Source organism: Leuciscus leuciscus (assembly GCF_965113295.1).
Source record: "Leuciscus leuciscus genome assembly, chromosome: 15".
Taxonomy (NCBI): Eukaryota; Metazoa; Chordata; class Actinopteri; order Cypriniformes; family Leuciscidae; genus Leuciscus; species Leuciscus leuciscus.
Window position 1 is genome coordinate 29,774,466 of NC_138739.1, and position 17,971 is coordinate 29,792,436.

Genomic DNA, 17,971 nt, shown 5'->3' on the forward strand with positions numbered 1-17,971 from the left:
ACTACCTTTCAAAAATAGAATTATTGATCTACCCTAAACTCAGAAAGTCAGGTCTCAAAGAAAATCCCACTGCTAATTCCAAAACTGCGGTGCTATACATCTCAAATGTGATGACTCCGACATGATCTGTTAGCAATGTTTAGCAAAAATGCTTATCAAGCTTGAAACAATCACATCCAATCCAATCAACAGATCACACCTACATCATGCCACCTCAGCATACCTATGAGATCCTGAAATACATCTGGTATTTTGACCCCCCAAAAAATGTGTATAACTGTATAATTTGTTTTATTAATTAAGTTTTAAAACCTACTTTCTATAGGTAACATCTTCAACATGTCGGTTATTTTTATGTTAGCTTGAAACCAATGTAGAGTGCTAAACATCCAGAGCAGCATTTCCCCTAGGATTTTTTTCAGGGGGGGTGGTAGATCCCCTGAAACTGGTGTCGCGGAGCGGGAGTGTTACGGATACGTAGTGTCAAATTTTTTGTAATCAAAAATCATGTCTAATTAATTGAAATCATGAAACTTTTATTATAAACAATTATTAAACTTGTACAATATAAAAAATAAATGTTTGTTTTTTTTCACACAAATTCTGTGTTTTTTCTGGTAATCAAATGAAGATATAAAACATGAATTATATTTATTTTAATCATATGAAATTAAACACATTTTTGTCAAACCACGTGCTGCATAATGAGCTTTACTGTTAAAATTAAAACATGGAAGAAAATTTTAGATTATTCCTTAAAAAATAAAGTTTTGATCATAATTTATTTGTATTAGTATTAGGCCTATTATTACATTGAGACGTATCTAAATTCTACTGTACAACAGTAATATATTTCTGTCAAGTTAAACCGAACTTTTTTGACGGGTTGCCGTGAAGACCTTTGAGTTTCTGTGTTTATGACATGACGATAGTTTTTCTCAAAAGAAGCGGTTAAATGCTCACGAAGTGACTTTAAGAGCGGATCTAGAGTCTGGAGAGGAAGTTCAAGCATTCGTGTCCTCATATAGGCAAAAAAACAGCTTGGCGTGTGCTTCTGTGTGTGTGGTAAATAAAACTGCGCGTCGTCAGCACCATTCATTCACACAACATGTAGGATTCGTATTTAAATAGTATTTTTGTGGTGTAATATTCACACACTAGTCTATCACGATTTTATTTCAAGTGTACTGAACTGCTATAGAGACAGAGCGTATTTAGGCCACGCCCACACCCGGGGGGAAAACAGTGCAACCGTCTCCATTGACTTTGCATTGCGAGAGGCTGCCTCCTTGTCATTTCTTGCTTCTAACAAAAATGCCTAAAAGCTGCTGTGTGACAAGGTGTACAGCAAACAAGCTAAAAAAAACAGAAATACGTTTTTATTAGCTCTCGACCCCAAAAAACGAGTGTTTTAGGACATAAAAGTGGATACAGGCAGTTGAGACAGAGCGTCACGTGTCTCATTACTCTGAGAACTAACGTACGCCACTGGAGGAGACCGTGATCGACAACACATGATAGTTTATCTTACAGAAATATAATATATAAAACTGACATTTGGATATTTGACTCACCAGTGACCTTACTGCACTTACTTACTGCACACGTGGTGTATTTTTAGTGCATACTGAGTGTCAGGATCCCACAATTTACCCATTCGTTCCAGCCTGTATCCACTTTTATGCCCTCAAACGCTCGTTTTTTGGGGTCGACAGCTTATGAAAACTTTTTTCTGGGTTTCTTAGCTTGTTTGCTGTACACCTTGTCACATAGCAGCTTTTAGGCATTATTCTGTCTTTTGTTAGAAGCAAGAAATGACAAAGAGGCAGCCTCTCGCAATGCAAAGTCAATGGAGACGGTTTCACCGTTTTCCCCCCGGGTGGGCGTGGTCTTCAGATTATGACGCGTTGCGCTCTGTCTCTATATCGTGGAAATCATAGCCGCTAAAGTTACTACATATATAAAAAAAAAAATTTCATTCTTTCAGGGGGGGCGGGGGGTAGTTTTGAGGGGGCGGGCCGGGAGGAGAATGGCTTGTTCTAAGTGCAGACACATTTGTAAACATTAGGGGTGTAACGATACACAAAACTGACGGTTCGGTACGTCCCACGGTTTTGACGTCTCGGTTCGGTTCGGTTCGGTTCATTTAGGTGGAGTGGGGGGTTTAGAAAGCTAAAATTGTTTTTGTTTTTAAACAGATAATTTAATTAACAAATTGTGTCCTTGTCTTTAAATTAATTCAATTACAAGTAAACGTTTCGCAAGGATAAAACTAATTATCTGCTAATGCTGTAAACTATATAGGAGCCCTTACTTGCACATTACTATAACATTAAAGCTTAACAACAGAGCCAAGACTTTTAGCCTAAATTCAGTTGCTATTTATTTTTAGATATAATAATAATCAACACTCAAGTAACAAATTGTATGAAAACATGTAAACTGCACATAAGGCAGTTTTTACATTAACATATGTTTTTACTCTAATTTATTATTGAAATATAATAATTTACACAGTTGCTGTCATTTTCATGACAGATATTTTAAACATACATAAAATAATCAAGATGTCATTAACAGGTTAAGTAAAATATAATATATAGGCTAATATAGTGCATTTATTTAGTGAAAGAGTTCATTTCCTTAGCAAACCAACAAGCTGTGGACACTGAATGACTTGCCTGAGGTAAATAAAGCTATGTGAAAAAAGAAGCGTTTTATTGACATATTTCCGCTGTTGAAACACTGACTGAGCGATTACACGAGTTATGATGCCTTTCAGTAAGTATACTGTATCTTTCAACATACCTTCAGGTGTCCATTCATGTTTATTCTGTAACTGAGGAAGAGAATCGCGTTTACTCGCGCTCCGCGCTGCCGTTTGAAATGAGGAGCCTAGTAGCCTACGGTGATCTGTCACGCCACATCAAAGAGCGCCAAAACGACATTTAATGTTTGAATTTCGTCATCATATAGACAGAATTTGAAAGATTACACCTTGCTTATTATCGAATGTAACAAAACACTGAGCTTATTGCGATTAAATGTGGTTAATGGTGGTTAGGCAACGCTGTATTCGTTGTGTACACATAAGACATGAGGTCCAATGAGCCGGGACAGCAGGGGGCGGGGCAGCAGGGGGCGGGGCGGGCGTGTTCGGTACGCCATGAGAGTATCGCGATTCGTATCGTGGGTGGTGTATCGCGGTTTTTCGGTTCGGTTCGAATATCGTTACACCCCTAGTAAACATCTAAGCGATAGACTGGTAAAGGTAAGAGCGTAGGGTTGGATATGACGTAGAAACGTTTTAATGTCAGTGTTGCCATCCTATAGCTAATGTGAAACACGTCAGGCAGTCATATTACAATCCATACATTGCAAGAGTGGTTGGCGGGAAGGGCGTTCCCATTGGGACTATTGATGCCTGCAGAAAAGGGGAGTTTCCCATCTCTCCCTCTCTTTCTTTCTCTCTCTGCTTTCATTTATCTTAAGTACGCCCTCTAAGCAGGCAGAAATCATTCCTCTTTGGAAAAGAGTCTCTGGAGTTCCTGCTACGGGGTTAAGGAGCTTAGCGTACTATAGTTAACATTCACAGAGTCTGAACGCTGGGAAAGTGTAGGAAACCTAGCAGGCTGTAGGTATCACAGAAGAGCTGGAAGCACAAGGAAAAAGAGAGGGCCTTGTTCCTGCCAGACAGGGGCTTGGAGAAGGGAAAACACAAACGGCATTCCTTAGACAATGAAGGGTCTGTAGCGCTGGACCTTTATGCTTGAGGCGCCAAAAAAAAAAAAAAAAACACAATGAAGGAGAAAACCTATGGGCAGGTTGAATTCCTAGATGAAAAATGATAAGAAGAAACTGAGAAGAATTAAGTTGTGGTGGCAGAAATAACCTAGTTAACAACAACAACAACAACAACAACATAACACGTTAAGAGTTAAAACCAGTTTCCCTGTTCTTCAAACTTCAGCCTGGTTAAAGTGGCTTTGGGTTCCCTCAGATGTCCAAATCCACAATCCCTTTATGCAGATTGTGAGTGAAACCACTGAAACTGAGTCAGCCAACTCGTAACTGGCTGTAGCAAACAGTGGTCAGCCCACCCAGTGGTCAAATCCATCTTCCATCTACAACAACTCAAGTTCTCTTCTCCACAGAAAGTTATAAAACTGTCAATAGATGTGGTAGCATTAGTGGCAACCGATCTTCAAAAGCATACAAAAAAAACTGCCCTCTAAATTAATCAAAAGCACCTGAAGTCTCACAATCACGTTTGCTGAAAAAAGGCATCCAGGAGCTCAAAGGAGCACATAGCTTTTCTCCAAAGAGCAGTGTATAACCGTATGCATGTCATGCTAACCTGTGCTAGCATTCCCATCAATAAATAAACAGCCTGACAGAAATATCTCTCCCCAGTCTCATGCCCTAGCACATGCTAGGCTAGTCTCCATCTTTTTCCTTGGAGAACAAAACAATTTTATGATAAAAGGTCTTGCAGCTCAGGAAAACAAAATAAAATCCCTCAATTTGAGTGGAAGGTACTTTTAGCACATAGTCCAATGCATTACTTTCGAGAAGATTCTCATGGTATGTGATACACAGATAACATGCATTCAATTATTTTATTATCTTGTCTAACATTATACACTAATGTGCATCTAAAGCTTGATCATCCCCATATATGTAGATAATTTCCACCTGGAAAGCACTTTTGTATCCACTCTACAGGCTCACGGCCGGCAACCAGGCTCCAGCTGCCCATAATGCATTGCAAATCACACCACGTTTATCGAAAGGGTACACGAAAGCCATGACACTGCATCGAGTCAACGGTTCCACTTGATTGTGATCGTTTCTGTCAGAGGAACTACAATACTAGTCTAACATCAGCCAGATTAACAATCCATTCAATTGGAGCTCAGCTTAATTGCATTAGCCATGTAAGAAGATGGAAAGCAACTTTGCTTGTGTTGTAATGTGATTAGGGTGACACTTTAAAGCAAATATTTGGTGTCAAAGTTATGGATGCTCCGATCAGGATTTTTGCAGCCAATACCGACTACCAATTTCTTGTCATCATGATCGGCCAATACCGATCCCGACCATTCAGTTTATATAAGTGATATGCAAGTTGACTGGGGTGTTAACCCCTCACACCCTGAAGGCATTTTTAAAGATTTCATGTGCCATATTTAAAGGTAATGGCTTATAACTCTACAAAAAATTATAATAATAATAATAATAAAATTAGGCTAACATTGAGTACATGGTCTAATTTCATAGAAAACCTTTAAAGTTTTTAAGAAAATAGATTTTGATCATGTTTGGAGGTTCTTATGTTACAATTCTGCTCAGAAAACCCCAGAAAAAGTGATGGAATATAAGATTAATTTTGTTATTATTCATGCTTGGCACGATGATTATTATAAAGTATATATGACAGGTCATAAATTCACATTCACAGTTCACAATCATGTCAACTGCATCTGGGCAAATGTTTGTGTTGATATCTCAAAGCAATCAAAATCTATGGCATTTGAAACCATGGTAGCCTTTTTATCAAAAGTCCAAAAACCTCTCCAAATAAGTGAGTGTTTTACTGAACATAAGAACTACTTACATGTGTAAATGTCACAAAGGAGAAAAATATTTATAATAACATTGAATAAGTAACGAGTAATAACTAAGATCCTGGTTGATGAGTGATGATCTTCAAGCGCTGTTTCAGCTGTGCGCTCCTATTCTATGGCTCATAGTAAATCAAGACCTGTCAATCTGAGTGATCGATCCAATCCAAGAGCGCTCCAGCTGTAAAACAGTGTCCAATTTGTCTCTACACACAGTCCCTATCCGCCATACCCGAGATCCCGTTTCCATTGGTTGAACTTTTAAATGACGTTGGAAAACAATCGGATCCCGGAAGTCCTACAGCTTTAGCCAAGCAGCATGTCATGTCAGTCCGTGTGAGGATCTTCTCAAGATCTACGCATCACGTTATGTTGTTTGAATGTTATTATCAGCCGAGACCGATCTGCGGCCGATCGATCGGAGCATCCCTAGTCAAAGTGTTTGGCACTAGAAGGTGAAAAATAATGTGGGTTTGATCCTGATCTCAAACAGTAAAGGGGCACCTGGACCCTGGGGACACCATAAGGACACGTGTCCAGCAAACTTCCAGCACACAGTCTGTCTCTCGCTCTAATCTCAGTCTTGATATAGTGTTCGGTCTCTCACACATTCTCTGTGTTTATGCTAATTCTACATGTGAACACGAGCAAACCGCAAAGCCCCAGGGGGTAAAAATGGGGTTGTCTGATTCCACACCCTCCCTTTCCCTTCTCTCTCTTTCTGTCTCTCTCTCGCCAACCCCCCCACAATAGAGTCTGGGTGTCAGGCAGCTCACAGAAGCCGTTGTCATGGTGACAGGTCCTGTCTGTGTTCCGTCCCTCAGGCATCTCAGATCCAGAGAACGCTGTATTTTTGAGAGGTAGAATGAGAGTCAAAGAGTGATGGAGAGAGAAGAAACCAATATACATAGACATTGGCAAAATGAGTCTACACATTTAGAAAATGTTGTAAGGAAAGATGGAGGACGTAAAGGAAAGGGACAAGACCAGGACACAAGGATAAGGGGAGAAAAGAACCATTGCCTTTTCTTTGACCCGCCATTGTTCATCCGATGAGACACAGAGAGGTCAGGGGTGGCATGGACTGGCCTATCAACAGAACGACTTCCCAGAGCCAGCAAATAGAGTAGGCATCTCACACCCTATTCCTGGCACCCTACGCCCTCCACCTGACCTTTCAGACACCCTCCACCGGTCCACTCCAACCCAACTGACCCAGCATCCTGCCCTATTTCAATGAGAGACTGCACGCAGATCCCCTCTGCATTCACTCCGTATCATGTAACACGCCTAAAACATGGTGCACCTGGTGCTGGCTAAAATAAGGTCTCTTGTAGGGGCCTTGTCAAGAAGGCCATGGGCCTCTCTAAAAAGATGTCAACAAGTTAGAAAACATGAAGTGAAAGCAAGTAATGCCAATTCAAGATGTAAGACAAAGCAAATACTTGATATTGCACTATATACTGGTGTTTTTTTTGAAAATTGGCTTCAAAATGCTTTGCTCGAAGCTTGCAGACTTTTTTCTCCACGCTGCACGTTCTTGAAAAGTGAGATGCTACCACTGGTCGAGCCATCTGGATTCTTGTCCATTGCTCCAGATGACCACAAACCCTCCACATCCAAAGGACTAAAGAGTTGGCACTGCTCTGCAAGTGACATTTCGGAATGCTAACAGTAGTAAACCTGTCATTTAAAAATAAAAAATGGCACACAAACAATTCATCCAGAGGTGCAGTTGCATAAAGTCTTGTTTCTTACTTATTACAGCTCTTGACTTCCCCCTTTAGGGCCATCCAGCATGTTAATTGCAAGGCAAACAATCCGAGAGCCCACATTAACCTCCAGAAGTCTCCCATGAGTGGAGGTTAGTTAAGCCCTTTTCAAAAACCTTAACGCCACTGGACAAGTACCAGTTTGAAGCTAATCCCACTGGAGGAGGGACCCCTTCCCTCTAAATTTGCACAGCAGGGGAGAGCTGATGAAAGTACCAACGATATGAGCCACATCAAAGGAGGTGCGGAGTGAGACAAGTGCTACCACTTTGTTTGACCACCATTCTGTTAGTGACGGTTAGCAAGCTGGATAGATTTGTCAGCGGAACAATATGGCTTCACTCATTACATTGAAATGGCCCTTGTATTCAATTCCCATGGTGTGCTTTGAGTGTTTGCATGGGGTAACGCTACATAACTAGTGTTTTATGGCAGTTGAAACTTTTGAGACAAATTGGTATGGTAATATTTTTAATTGGTGTCAAGATTCGTTATTAAAAGGGTCAGATTAGGCCTTCGTTAGTCACATTAGAGTATAGCTAGTAAGGATGTGCAAAAGTACTTAAAAAAAAAAGACCAGTTGAAGGATTGCCGCAACAAATTGCATTGAATAATTAGGTTGAGCTGAGCCTGCCTTGACCTGAACAGATGCATTTCTTAGGGATTTGTTCACATAAGACACGTTCTTGTGTTCAAAAAACAGCTGGACAGATTACAAAAAAATGGAAAGGAATGGAAAAGCAAGGTCAAGATGCAAGGTCAAGATTTTAAAAAGTTAAAGATTTCACACTGTATCTTGAAACCAAACACTCAAAAACTGTGCGAAGCATGACAAAATGGTCAAAAACATCCGTCCTCTATGAATGGTTGTAGAGCCACTAAACAAAAAAAATTGAAGTAAAAATGATGTAGTCAATGTCAGTAATCGATAAGCCAGTTCTTAGACAACAAGTGGCTGAGTAGTTGTCTAAGAACTGGCTAATAGATTATCCTATCCCTAGCCCCAATTAAACAATCAAAACTGGATGCTGAATTGCAGCAAAATCGGCACTCATAAATCTAATATGAAAGACATAGCTATCCCATTTCTGCAAAACTTGGGTAATTTATTGTCATCTTTACCAATCTCAAGAATTTTTTTTTTTTTTTTTTCACCCTTTAAAAGCTTTTAGGAACAGGTCTAGGTTGAGCCAAACATTTGACCAAGATACAATGATTCTTCTTGTTGGTACTCTGGGAATGCACAGCCACAGAGGCAATATGCCTGGACAGATGGAAGCAAATTAGTAACAAAACAGTATTAGCATCCCTTGCTTGCTCACCAACAGTCTACTGTCAACCCCCACCCCTACCATCCGCATCTGGCATAGATCTGGGTTTGGTCTGACACAGGCTCCTAGACCAACTATGTTCATTTCCACACTCTTCGGACCCCTTGTCCCCCTTCCCCGCCCCCCCCTCCCTTGGCCACATAAGCTTGCAGGAAAGTGCAAAAAAAAAAAAAGCCTTCTGTAGGTCGGCCAGATTAAACTGCCACTGTAATCCGCTTGGCTTTCACCTCCTTGTCCTCAAACGAGAGATGGAGAGAGAGAGAGAGAGAGAGAGAGAGAGAGAGAGAGAGAGAGAGAGAGAGAGAGAGAGAGAGAGAGAGAGAGAGAGAGAGAGAGAGAGAGAGAGAGAGAGAGAGAGAGAGAGAGAGAGAGAGAGAGAGAGAGAGAGAGAGAGAGAGAGAGAAGGGAAGAAAAGGATCGCAAGGTAAAAAAAAAACAAAAAAAACAAGGGCAAAGAGAGCATTAGGAAAACAAAGACCACAACTAAAGCAAAAAATTCAGTAAATGAACATGAAAAAGACAAAGAAAGCAAACGTAAAAAGCTAATGGGAATATGTACTGAAGGGAATAAGGAAAAACAAGCAAATAAGAAACCTAGGAATAGTTTTTACAGGAAGGAAGGAAGGTATACTCAACATCACTACAGCCTTCAAGAGGTACATCACCTCAACTGACCAAAACTATCAACCAAGGGGCTATAAACAACTCAAACACACAGTAAAGATAACATGGGTGAGGACCAGCGTGGGTGTTTGGAAGTGTGTTTATGTGTGACTTGAGAAATACAGTGTGGAGAAACTTGCACACACAAAAAAATGTTGGAGAATCCTGCAGGAAGTGGGAGGACATCCAGTGAGAGAGGGCGGTGATATACGACAGGAGCACTTCAAACAGCGAGAGCGGTGATGGACAACTCCTAAGACCAATAAAACCCAGCAGGGGAGGAGGGTGCGAGGGAGCAGGGCAAAGGGAAGAGGAAATAACTTTATCTTTCAGACAAAACAGGAGGGGGAAGAACAAGGGTAGTAGATTGAAGGACCACTTCCTAAAGATGTTAACAGCTTTTCTTTTTCCAAAGAAAACACATCGGACACCATTGTAGCTCAGTGCTGAAAACCAGCAGCTTTAGAGAGTAATTTGGGGGTCCTAGGATCAATAGAAAAACACAACCTCCAACTGACCATTTCCATATAATGAAACACTTAAGCAGACAGTCATCTAAAAAAAAAAAATAGGCCTACTGTCCATCATTGTGGAAGTTAATGGAATCCATGAAGTGCTTTCCTTTTCAGGTTTTCCACTTGCATTCTTTCAGGAAAAATGACTAAATCATATTGTCCTCTGTCAAGCTTATCTTTTCTACCCATTATACGCAAACTCAGACAGTTTCTGCTTCACTAGTACTGAAGTTTTAGGCAAACAAGGGGTTTCAAACCTTATGATGCCAAGGACCCCCAAATATCATGATCTCCTTTGTATTTTCAAGTATAAAGACTCATTTGAACTGTGTGACATTATAAAGCTAACAAGACGTTTTCCACCGATCCCCTTATAACAGGGATGGGCAACTTCGGTCCTGGAGGACCACTGTCCTACAGAGTTTAGCTTCAACCCGAATCAAACACACCTGAACAAGCTAATCAAGGTCCTCAGGATTACTAGAAAATTACAGGCAGGTGATTTTTTTCAGAGTTGGAGCTAAACTCTGTAGGACAGTGGCCCTCCAGGACCGAAGTTGCCCATCCCTGCCTTATAAGAACCCTAGACCACATTTAGAAAATCTCTGGTTTAGAGAACTCTAAATGGACGTCCTCAGGCACGTGCACAGATAGACCCCAAGTAGTGCTCAAGCACCTGCCCTTTTGGTCTCTGACTACATAAGTGCCCTTTTTTCAAGACATTCTTTTGTTTTATATTTTGTATTTTTGGCAAACAGCAGTTTTAGATTTGGCAAACGGTATCAATTCTCAATTAAGTGCCCTCCATTAAGCTCAACAACAAGCAAGCGAGTCTGGCGTTGGCATAAAATAGCGTTGAGCAAAATTCAAGATATGAATTGTCCCACGAGATTTTGTCTTTAATATCATATGATATGGTTAAGCAATATCACACAAACAAAAGTGCCGTTTTCCTGAATACCAGCACAATTGCATATGTGATATTAATTTTAATACAGAAGTTCAATAAACAAAAAGTTGATATTCATTTAAATCTGAACACACAGTAATGCCAATTTTGATTGTTTTTGCTTCATTTCACCAATGATAATAGGCAGAATAGTTGGACCCTGCAGTGGCGTTTGAACGAATCCGTGAAATAATGATTTTTTGACTTGCCGCCACCTACTGGCGGTTTTAGTTTCATATATATATCTAATATATATATATATATATATATATATTATATATATATATATATATATTATATATATATATATATATATATATATATATATATATATATATATATATATATAAAAGTATCATTTAAATTTTTCCAACATTTCATAAATATTCAAAATTTTACTTTTAAAATACTAATCTCATAACATTATTCATGCAACTGTAATTGTAGTGTGAATGCATCTAAAATAATAATATTATAACAATTAGGGATGTCATGAGAACCGATACTTCGGTATCAACATTTGAAAAAATCCTGACGGTACTTGTCAGGTACCGTAAGTACCGATGGTAACGAACATGTATGCGCTACAGCGTGTAGGTTGAACCCAAACATATCATAGCAAATTAGTAATTTTAAAACTTTCTGTGAGATGTAATTTCACAAACAGTGTGAGTGATTCAGCTGTACCGCGTCTTCCTCTCTCTCTCTGCCAATTTAAATATTCAAACGAACTAAAGTACTTGTGCGCTCTCTGAGAGACGGTCTTCAGTCAGTGTGCGCTCAACCAAAGTGCACACCTCTCGCGAGTGTCAGATTTCGCGGCTTATTACACATAAACATTCAAATACGCACACAGTTATGTCAAAATGCCCATCTTGGCGAATATTCGCGTCGGTTTTGTGAATGTGAACAGCATGTGTAACAGCATATTGTCTCCATCCATTAGGTCTCAGTGACGGCAGCCTAAAAACCTGCTACTATTTTGCTTGTTTACCAATTGCAGCATAATGCCAACAAAGGACATAATTATTTATTAAAAAAATGCAAGTCATTTAAAGATGTTATACTAGGGCTGGATGATTAATCGAAAAGTAATCGAAACCGAAATTCAGAGCCTGTAACCGACGTAATTTTACCAAGTCGGTTATTTCGGTTTTTTAATCCTATTAATATTTCCGCCTACTGTGTGTGTACTTTCCCCTTAAAACATATTACCGCGTGTGTAGTCACTTGACTCCGCCCCGTCCCTGAACGCGCGTCTATTTCGCTTCAAACGCTCGCTTACAGTACGCGCGAATGGATTCAAAATGTTTAAGCGTAGAACTAGACGCGAATTTGACGCTCTATTCGCATTTGGTGTGAACGCAGCATAATGAACAGGCTGCGATGTCAAGATTGCAATGCTGGAATGTGTGTGTCAGAGAGAGAGAGGCACGGGCGCGATCGATCAGTGGAAACATAAAAACATCATTCGTCATTATAACATCAAAGTCAATTTGTTCATACAGGACATCATTAAAACTGCAAAGTGTTCAGCCTACTTATATTTGTGTAAAACATTGTGCTTTTGTCAAACTGTAACCTACAACTGTCACCCAACCAAAATCACACACACACACACACTGTGTAAATTTTTTTTAAATCAAATGATCAAAAAGCAAAAATGATCTCATCTTTTGGACATTCATCATATTGCATTGGTTTTCATTTCTTGTCCTAAAACAGAGCACTAATCTTTTTATTTTTAAGTTACACATTCTACATTGATTAAAAAATCAAATCAAATGTTTTTAATGGTAGTATTATTTTATACAGAAATAAATTATTTATATTTCAGATGAGAAGTTAAAGTTAATTTAAATTTTAAGGAAACAAATATATTGATCTGAAATATAGCAAATTAATTTTAAATTCATTCAGGTTACCAAACTTATCTCAAGGCCTTTTGAATAAAGGGTGGCAGTCTTTCATTATCAACTGTTGTTGTGGACTAGCTATATACTGGAGAAGTGTTTGTTCTCCATTTGAGTGAGATGTTTTTATGTGGCTAATTGAGGAAAGTGCTTCCATATATTTTATTATTAGTAGTATTAGTTCAAGAATAAAATAAAGATATCGGATTGATATTGGTATCGGCAAATAGCCAAAGCTGCGGCATCGGTATCGTATCGGAAGTGAAAAAGTGGTATCGGGACATCCCTAACTCTTTCATTAGAAAAAATAACCGTGAACGTATTTACAGTATAAGCCTTGCCAGTGACATAGGAATTTTTTTTTTAAATAATCGTTCAATAATCGCAATCGAGGTAACTTGTTTGATTAATTGCGATTATGATTTTAGCCAAAATCGTCCAGCCCTATGTTATACAGAATGTAACTAACTAAATGTCATAGTATTTATGATGTTTTGTTTTTTTCGCTTGAGCGCCTTCCCACCAAAATGTCTGCGCACAGCCCTGGATGTCCTGATGTCTTGCATTGTCGTTGTGAGATCCCAGCTAATAGAAACCAGAGAATTGATACCAATTATTAACTGGAAAACCAGTAGAGTAGCATGCATCCATCAAGAATGATGAATGTGAACGCCTCATAATCTCGGACACTTCATGTCCGTGCTCCTTTCAGCTAGGTGTGTTAACCTTTTCCTTCTGATGAAGCCCATTACAGAGAATAATCGCATGCCAAATGAAGACAAATGATGTGACCGCACTGTGCATGGAGTAGGAAATCCCTGATCACTGAGGCCCCCATTCAACAGCATTGATTAGCTTCCCAACCAAAGTAGCCAGCCAGAGGAACTAAACGCTCTAAATCAATGCTACTTAGCAGATTATTGACCAATCGCTGCCCCTCTCTCTGACATTAAAGCAAAATTCAAATTCAAAGGAAGCGATGGACAACCAGCAACACGGTTTTCAAACATATAGCTATAACATGCTGACAAACTGTATTACGTTAATACAGATATCATTTTAATTCAAAATACTGATTGCAGCGTACAGACAAGCTAACGAATTGAAGGCGCTAATACCACAGCTCGACAAAAACATCTAGGTACAGCGTCTGTGTGTTGGGGGTGGGCAGGAGGAGGGTGATTTAACACCCTCCAACGGTCCCAAAGCACTGTAGTATTTTGCATACACCGCACAATGTTACCATGGTGACAAGACCCGATTCTAGGCCCTGACCCACAAGGCACATCCAGCCAGTATGTGTACCCTTGTGCTGATCGAAGCCGTGTCAATTAGAATTTACATTGACTAGTGTCTATGGGAAAATTCCACAACAAGCTCTCTTTAGAAATAGTTATTTTTGTCATATTCATTCATTTTAATTTGTTTTAGCAATTTGTGTGTTTCCATGTACGTCAAAACAGAATCAGAATCAAAAATGGGCTTATTATAAAAATACGATAATGAAAGAAAAACAACATTTTAGACAGAAAATCAGTTTTTTTTCTCAGGCTTTGACATCTGAATGTAAACAGATACATCTAGAAGACATGCACAAATTATATGCAGGGATTCTCCTAAAAAAAATAATTGTAGTATTTTTATCTGTTTAAGGCATTGTCAGCTTATTAAGCATAAATGGTTTAAGACTGTACATATAATTGCACGCAATGTTCAGAACGGACTCTTGAACGAAACGTTTCCAGTTTTTTTCCAAGACTAGATAAATGTTTGTTTCGTTGTATACATATCTTAAATTGTATACATTTCTGCCTACGGTATGTAATGTTGAAACTAACAAAGTACGCAACCGCCAGTGTGTATTTGTGCAGGAACCTGTGATGGGGGGGATTAGGGTGGAGAGAAAGAGAGATTTTGGTTCAGCTGAACCTCATTAATTCAGAAATGGAAATCATTTCTGCATGGAGCACCGGAGAAACGAGAGATGGAACGAGAGAAAGCAATAGAGAAGGAAAAGTCTGAGAGAACAAAAAAAAAAAAAAGACAGAGCGCAGGGACATCGGGGAAAGTCGATATTTTTCTCTTTTTCTCTTATCAAGAGTGTCAACCCTCACAGTTTGCCAAAATATCTAATATAAGAGCTTTTTTTTTTTTTTTTGCTGTATGTTTAAAAAAAAAAATAATATTAGGGGTGGGTGGTGTGTCCAAAATCTTCTCTCAAAGTGTGACATTGTATTTCAGTTATATACCGTCATTCCATCCAGCCCTAATAAATATTAGAATTGTTATCAATGCATATTAATTCAACGAAATATCCGTGGGGTAATAACAACAGATTAGACACATATAATCAGTGCTTTTGCAATATCACATGGGTCATTATGATATATTAGATCTGTTATGCACACCACAGCATGTTTTTAAAACTCTTATAACATCATAAACTGTGAACAGCAACAGATGTCAAAACTATTCATTTGTATCGCAACCAAGCCAAGAAATAATTATAAACCGGAGTCGTTTCAGTCAACCATAATAATGCCACAGCCAAATAATTACATTTGTGAAGTAAAAGCCACAACAGGAAACATAGTATTAATATCAGAATTACATTAATGTTTTGACGCCGAGCCTAGCACATATCGTTGGTGAAAAATCAGATTTGGCAGTCACACGCTCAAATTAATTAGTGCAATTAAACACAATTTGCAGCAGTGTCAAACCCTTTATTTTGGGTGGGCATTTACGACGCATTGGGACGTTTATTACCAACAAACATTAACTTTGCAGCACGCACTAATAACCTTTCGTGATAAATCAGCGAACAAATTAAAGAGACAAGGAGCTGAAAATGTGCCACACAACAGGAAAAAGAATATATGCATAGGCAGAAGCTACCTATCATCCAAACTAGTTTATGAATGAAATATGTACAAAACTAAAGCTGTACAGGTGAAAAACGTTCAATATGTGGAATGAATTTATATATTCTAAAATATGTTAATCGGAGCCGAGAGTAGTGTTGTCACGATACTAGAATTTCTAACTTCGATACGATACCTTGAAAAATATCGATATTCGATACCATTTTCGATACCACGGAGAAAAAAACAGCCACAATATTACGTTTTTTTAAATTATTTAAAGCTAAATATAACAAGTCTAGAACATGACAATGAGGGATATTTTACATGAACAAAAATGTCCTGAAGTAGTGCACTTGTTCAAAAGCATTAATGCTGGTTAATACATTAACGTTATTTGATGAACAGATTTAAACACAAACGTGTGTGCATTATACGCGAAAACAATGCTATTAGTGCTTTTAACAATACAGATTGTGTCAAAGCACTTAACAGTATCAAATTGGAGGATATAGTGTCAGTAATGTATAATAATAAGATAAAACATTAAATTTTCAGTTAAAGGCATTTCATTATTGAATTCAAAGATGTCATTCAATAGCTCAGTTTAGTTTAATTAGTATCTGTGTAATCAAATTGATGAAAAGATATGAAGGCAAATTGCAGAATTAAATACAAATTTTTGAATAAAGTTAAATAAGCAAAAGTTAATTTACATTTGACCACAGTTAAAATATTTAACGTTACTTGTCTAAGATTTCTCAGTCAGATTATATTAACTTTAAGAATTACGGTGAAAAAACGAGACAACACACACTCATATCAACAACAATACTAGGTCATCTTGGTTAATGTTTCAGAAATGTTAAAATGAGAAGAGTTACCAACCTCTCGAAATTATTTATATAGATCCCGGTGTCGGTCTTTCAGGTGCTTAGCTATATTAGGCCCCGATCACACTAACGCGTTTTTCAGGTTCGAAAACGCGAGGCACACAGCACTCATCACACAGAACGAGCCGTGCGCTGCGTTTGTTATGTTGCTCGGCAACCACTGAAACAGCTGTCCTGTCAGTCAAGTAAACGTCAAATCAGCCTTTTATTAACTTTATTTACTTTCTGTTAACATTGTGGTAGTTACGGTTCGTGAAGTCGTTAAGCTCCTGGTAACCCGCGAGAGCACCATAAGTTTATCCTCCATCATCGCACTCTCCGGGCGTTCAAGCAACTAGCTTTCATCATTAAAACGGAAGGCCCGCGAGGCGCAGCAGGCGCATAAACAGCGCGCAGAACGCTCGCTGGAAACCAATTGAAAAAATAGGCGCCTCTCACTGCAAAAAACGCGTCAAGTGTGATCGGCCCCATTCACTTCACTTTTGCTATTTAACCAGAGCGAATGAGACGAGTGCGCGTGTGGTGTTTATCAACGCGCCTTTGGAGAGAAGTGAAAGTGACAGTTCGGCTAGTATCGATACTTCAGGAAATTAGTATTGGTACCGTTCAGATATTTCAGTATCGATATTTATCGAAATATCGATATTTTTGACAACACTAGCCGAGAGTACTATATTCTTATTGATAGTTGAAAACATTACCAGATAAATTAAAATATACAATAGCCTAAATGAATATCCAAGTAGGGGTGTGCGATATGACGATTTTTGATCGTGGACATTAAAATGTCTCCACGATCTGCTTTTGAAGAAATATCGTAGAATCGTGCATTATATCTGTTCTGGCGCCTCTGTCCCAACATACTGAACAACGCGACGTATATTCACATAAAATGTTAACGCAGCGGAACGGGACTGCAGTTCACAAAAGTTCACAATTTGCATGTGCTTTAATGCCTTGTCGGTTAAACATTTAATTCGCGTGCTGATGCGCTGTTCTAACGTGTGCGTTTCTCAGCGCGTACATGTGAAGCTCACATGCACTAAAAGCCTGTCTACCAGCGCCTGCATACTGGACTAAGTTATCTTTCGAGTCTTATTGTGCTTATACTGTTAAATACACACAAGGTTTACATAAACAAAGTCGGTGATGTCTAAAGTGAAATCAAACTTGAGAAAATTTAGAGAAAATCTGCTTGTCAAATGCGTGTATATTAGACGCGTCGCGCGCAGCTCTTAAAGAGACAGTAGCAATAGTAAACACGCTGCCGCTTGTCCTTAAAAGGATAGTTCACCCAAAAATAAAAATTCTCTCATAATTTACGCACTCTAATGTTGTTCCAAACCTGTTTTAATTTCCTTCTAATAGTTTCTAATATTTTTCTAATATTAATATTTTGAAAAAACAGTATAGCTGGTCCCTATTGACTTCCATAGGAGAAAAATAT

General features: G+C 38.7%; 1 protein-coding gene and 1 long non-coding RNA gene across 2 annotated transcripts in view; one reads left to right on the plus strand and one right to left on the minus strand.

Moving 5' to 3' along the window:
* Window positions 1–17,971, minus strand: part of ssbp4 (single stranded DNA binding protein 4) — a 77,601-nt gene that overhangs the window by 23,644 nt on the left and 35,986 nt on the right. The window lies entirely within an intron of this gene.
* LOC309475014 lies at window positions 1,974–9,104 on the plus strand. Its single transcript, XR_014197467.1, has 2 exons — window positions 1,974–2,070; window positions 3,256–9,104. It is a non-coding gene; the product is annotated as an uncharacterized lncRNA (long non-coding RNA).